The sequence below is a fragment of the Gymnodraco acuticeps genome, unplaced genomic scaffold (assembly GCF_902827175.1).
Source record: "Gymnodraco acuticeps unplaced genomic scaffold, fGymAcu1.1, whole genome shotgun sequence".
In the NCBI taxonomy this organism is placed as follows: Eukaryota; Metazoa; Chordata; class Actinopteri; order Perciformes; family Bathydraconidae; genus Gymnodraco; species Gymnodraco acuticeps.
Window position 1 is genome coordinate 482,836 of NW_022990295.1, and position 6,000 is coordinate 488,835.

Below are 6,000 nucleotides of genomic sequence, written 5' to 3' on the forward strand. Positions count from 1 at the left end.
GCAACTGCCTCGGGAGTCCCCCGGGATAACAAATCCCTGAAGGCCTCCTTCTTCAGTCGGACGGCTTCCCTGACCACCGGTGTCCACCAGGAGGTTCGAGGGTTACCGCCCCTTGAGGCACCTAGGACCTTGAGACCACAGCTCCCCGCCGCGGCTTCGGCAATAGAGGCTTTGAACACCGACCACTCTGGTTCAATGTCCCCAACCTCCACAGGAATGCCCGAAAAGCTCCGCCGGAGGTGTGAGTTGAAGGCCTCCTGAACTTGGGCCTCCTCCAGACGTTCCCAGTTCACCCGAACTACACGTTTGGGCTTACCAGGTCTATCCAGAGGCTTCCCCCGCCACTCGACCCAACTCACCACCAGATGGTGATCAGTTGACAACTCCGCCCCTCTCTTTACCCGAGTGTCCAAAACATACGGCCTCAGGTCCGATGATACGATAACGAAATCGATCATGGACCTTCTGCCTAGGGTGCTCTGGTACCACGTACACTTATGAGCATCCCTATGTTCGAACATGGTGTTTGTTATGGCCAATCCATGACTAGCACAGAAGTCCAGTAACAAACCACCACTCCGGTTCAGATCAGGGGAGCCGTTCCTCCCAATCACGCCCCTCCAAGTGTCTCCATCATTGCCCACATGTGCGTTGAAGTCTCCCAGCAAGATTAAAGAGTCCCCTTCAGGAGCCCCATACAGGACTCTTTCCAGGGTCTCCAAGAAGGCTGTATACTCTGAACTGCTGTTGGGTGCATAAGCACACACAACAGTCAGAGTTTTCCCCCCAATAACCCGCAGGCGTAGGGAGGCGACCCTCTCGTCCACTGGGGTAAACTCCAACAACGAAGCACCTAACCGGGGACTTGTGAGTATCCCCACACCCGCCCGGCGACTCACACCTTGAGCAACTCCGGAGAAGAATAGAGTCCAACCCCTATCCAGAAGTAAGGTTCCAGAGCCGACGCTGTGCGTAGAGGTGAGCCCAACCAGATCCAACTGGTAACGCTCCACCTCCCGCAAAAGCTCCGGCTCCTTCCCCCCCAGAGAGGTGACGTTCCACGTCCCCAAAGCCAGCTTCTGTCGCCCGGGTCTGGTCCGTCGAGACCCTCCGCTTTCACTGCCACCCTTCTGGCAGCGCACCCGACCCCATCGATGTTTCCCGTAGGTGGTGGGCCCGCGGGACGGAGAAGCGGAGGTGTTGCCCACGTTGCCTTTTCGGGCTGGGCCCGGCCGGGCTCCGTGGCAAGCCCGGCCACCAAACGCTCGCCGACGAGTCCTCCTTCTGGGCCTGGCTCCAGAAGGGGACCCCGGGCTTCCTCCGGGCCGGGTATCCTCACTTCTTGTGTCGTCTTTCATGAGGTCTTTTGAACCAATCTTAGTCTGGCCCCTTGCCTGAGACCAATTTGCCATGGGAAACCCTACCAGGAACACCAGGTTCCAGACAACACAGCCCCCAGGTTCATCAGGGCACACAAACCTCTCTACCACGGTAAGGTGCTGGTTCTTCAGAGAGGTTAATGATGTGAAATATAAACAACCCTTAAATCAGACTTTAGTTACACCTGAGTCAAATTCAGGGAAGGTGATTGTCAAGTGCCAAAATAAACTATGCAATATATTAGACGTTAAGTATTTTGTCAGACTTAATATTTATCTGTGGATACCCCCAACGTTTTTTTCTTATTCAAAAGAAGACCTTAACTTAAAGTATTCTTTCATGTTTAAATAAAGCCTTATTAGTTTGTCTGTTTTGCACATCCTCCTGTTAATATCTTTGGACGTCCTGCACTAAACTGTTTTATTGTAGAGATCACTACAGTATCTTCTTGATATTTTCTACTCTATATTTCTATCATGCCTTCTACTCTCCCCCAATTTTGTATGCAGTCTACTCTTAATATTTAAATGTTTTCATCAAATAAAACGTATTCAACAACTAAATGCAATAACGTGCTTTAACCACTAGGCGGTGCGGGTTAAAAAAAACAGTGGTCTAGTTAATAAAACATAATAATATCAAACATAACATGACTATTAACTTTATTGTGAAATTAAAACAGAACGCTAAAGGAAAATACAGTTTCAGTCTCTCGATTTGAAGCTTATGCATTGTACCATGAACCTGTATAGACCTGTAACAGTCAGAGGAGTTGGAAAGGTACAAACTACGAGTCCCTTTCTATCAGCTGTGCACCGTTATGGTGTAAATACAGACTATCTACTAATTGGATCAAATATAAAAGTCAGCCGAATTAGTGTTGATAATGCAAGGAGACGTATTGTGTGAAAAGAAATGGAAGATGTTGTTTAATTACCGATATATTTATGATCCACGTCACGTATTCAGTTTTGGCGGCATTTCTTACAGTTTGTCAAAAGGTCTTCTCATCAGGGCTCTATAAATAAATATCTACAGCAGATATGTAATATTTAATGCAGCCGAACCGTGTGTGCCGTTATGTGATGACTTCCAAAGAGAAAAGCAAGAACACTCGGAATAAAGTATTATTTTTATTTTTTTAAATGTTTCATATCACATAAACACCATATCCCGACGTGCATTGCGGCTAAAACATCCAGGGTGTAGTTCGATGTTTTAGCCTATCAAAACCTCTGAAAAAAGAAAGGTGTCTCTCAGAATCTAAAGAGAAAAACCTATGGGAAAAACAAAAAAGCATGGTACACAATTTAAACCAATAAATGTTGTATAATTAACAAGGTTAAGTGGATGAGTACTGCAGATATCACTGTAAAATCATATGATCATTGGTTTTATTATTAAAACGCCGAGACCGGAAATACTGTTTTCAACCCGTAACTTTACAGGCTGCCTGTGCATATACGTTCTCCTGGCGAAACCTCAAATCCTCTTCATAATATCTATCAAACTATAGATGCTACATATCGACTAGACGTGGATTCTAAAAGTACAATATATACTTCTCGCTAGAAATATAATCAAAAAGCGTTTTAATGGCCAAACTATCCTACAATTTAGGATTTTACAGAGAGGGTTATTTCTGAATAAACAACCATCTGTAACGTTTGCATTCAGCGGGAGCACTATAGGGCGAAAACGTAATTATAGGTCGTATTAAGCGCTTGAACAAACAACATATTTGGTCGTAATAAGGGCTTGAACAATCGGCCCATTTGGTCGTATGAGTTGGACCGTGTATTACAATGCCGTTATGTGATGACTTCCAAAGGGAAAAGCAAGCACACTTGTATTAAAGAATTATTCTAATTTTTTTTTTTGGGTTTCATACCGCATTAACACCATATCCAAACGTGCATTGCGGCTAAACAATCCAATCACCGAGCTTAAACCATAGCTGAGGATCTTGGGTAATCAGTTCAGTGGGTGTGTATCTGTTTCCGGTTATTTTATTTTGAAATTCAGTTCCTGACGGACGCCAAAAAAGACAGAGATTATAGAATTAAACAAATAAATAAAAACAAGGATCATTGTGTGTTATTGGTGAGTAAATAACAATGTGTTATTTAGAAAAGAATAACAAATTAGAATGAAAAAAAAATAAATAAATACAGATTTCAGTATTCTGAGGCTCTGAGCCCCATTTATTTTCCTCGCGGACGGCAAAAAAAGTTCGACATTATACGATTTAAAATAAAAACAATAATCGTGGCTTGATATTGAGTAAGAACATGTTTTTATGAACCACACAGCTTCCGGTCTTCCAAGACCCGAACGGACAAAAATACGTGCTGCAGGCACGAAACATACTAGCCTACCAATAGAAATACATTGCTTTTAAAATCGTTCTGTGTGACACGAAAAAAAAGGGGAAAATCGTGTTGGTGAACACGAATCAATAGATTAAATGTCGTGACTATAACACGAAATGCCGTGAGACTGGGTTGCCTGGTTACAGCAGTAAATCGAATTAGTGTAACTGAAACGTTGCAAGTTGGAAACAACAAAAGCTGAGAATGACATCAGTGAAGTAAGAAGAAAGAGGAACACAAGCGGGGAGGTGCTCAGTTACACACTAATGCATCCACACACAGTTACACATTGAGATATTCATACATACAGTCACACAGTTCTATACCCTTAGTCACTATGTAAATACTGTCGTACATGTCATCTGTCATACATATCATCAATCTAAAATGGCAATCATAGCAAGATGTCAATAGTAGCCTACTTACACTTTTAAAAGCTGTTTTAGGAATTGGACAGCACTTTAGAAGTGAGTCACTTGCTACCCAAGGCACAGTAACACAACCCTGTGCAATGGTAACTTATTTGTTTATGTATGTTTGGGGCAGACCTCTCAAACCAGAGTTGGTGATTTTTGGAACATTGGTATGACTAACAAAGACCGTTTGATGAGTTTTTATGAGTTTGAGTTAGATGACGTGTTTAACAAAACAGCAAGGTCACATTAATGTCAACAAAGTCTGCTGTTTTTGAGGAGAGATAACACATTTTAGGTTTTGGGAAATAAATGAATAATTATAATTGTCCAAATCCCTGTTGATATTATATATTTTATTTATATATTTTCACTTTTACACCTTCACATAACACTGCATTGGAAAAGGGGCAAAATGTGTTAAAGTGTCATGTTTCTGTTACTGTCGGAATAAAGGCAGATAGTATTATTTCCCACTATAGATCAATCCAGAACTTAGGGGGTATTAGTGGGTTTGTTATCCTGTAGGAAAGGGGCTTAAGGGTCTACAACGTTTATGTTATGTAAAGTGTCTATTTTATGCTAAAAGAACAACTACCTATTGCTGGAAATGAAGTTGATGAGAGCAATGGGGTGAACCAAGAAAGTACATTTGTTGCCAGAAAACCAAAACAACTAGCTAAAAGACTCTAAAACACAAATCAGTGGAAAACAGGAGAGCCAGAACAATTAAAGCATTGGCATTCAAGGGTCAGAATGAACTTTTCCTCTTGTAGGCTACCATCATCCGGACAAACGTTATACTGTCCTTAAATACCGCTTTATCAATTATTTACAAACTCTCAAAGCGCTTTACATACTACATGTCCTCATTCATCCAGAGCAGTGTCATACAGCGTTGGCCATGCCATCGCAAGCAGCTAGGGGTTACGTATCTTGCTCAGGGAAAACATGTTGACTAGTTAATGGGATGGATCACAACCTTCTGGTTGAAAGACGACTGCACTCCCTCGCAGCCACAGCCCCCACATTAGGCTTTGCTCTATCTTAGAATAACACAATAAGCTTAATTCAAAAGAATATAATGTGAAACTAACTTGTTTGCCAGTAGGTATCTTGTGATTCCAAGCAGGTAAGACACCAGTCACCTCCCTAACCCTTGTGCACATACGGTAACTGCCTGTGCTAACACCTGCAGTATTAACTCAGTGGGCTTGAGTGTCAGTGCCAAAAACACTAGCGGGAAACCATCTCTTGATATTTCCCAGCCACTGGGGGTGACAAGCCATCTCTGCAGTCCTTTGAGTCCCGGGATGCAAAACCTATTTTCCCCTAGCGGGACGCCACTTATCTCCCTTTCATCCGCCTCGCTCTGGAAATTAGAATGACGTTCCACTAGTGAGGGGAAATAATTCCCCGCCTTGGCGAGCGAGAGGTGCAACGCCGAGAGCCAATTGCCTAAATGAAATTCCAGTAGGCTGCGAGATGAGTGGGAAGTGTTGGGGAGCCAGGCTTCTGCAGCTGCAGGCCTGTGTCCTGTCCAAACCCTGAAAGACACTATCGCTTCTTTTTCTCTAGTCTGGATGGAGATATAGATCAAGGATTTTTTCTCAGTTGACTGCAACTGATGTTGTGCTCTGATACAGGTTGTTGTTGTTGTTGTGTGTGTGTGTGTGTGTGTGTGTGTGTGTGTGTGTGTGTGTGTGTGTGTGTGTGTGTGTGTGTGTGTGTGTGTGTGTGTGTGTGTGTGTGTAGTATTTTCTACCCACATCTAGATCCAAACACCTACAGCAATTTCGTACGTACATAATCAGACTGTCCATCTCAAGTAAACA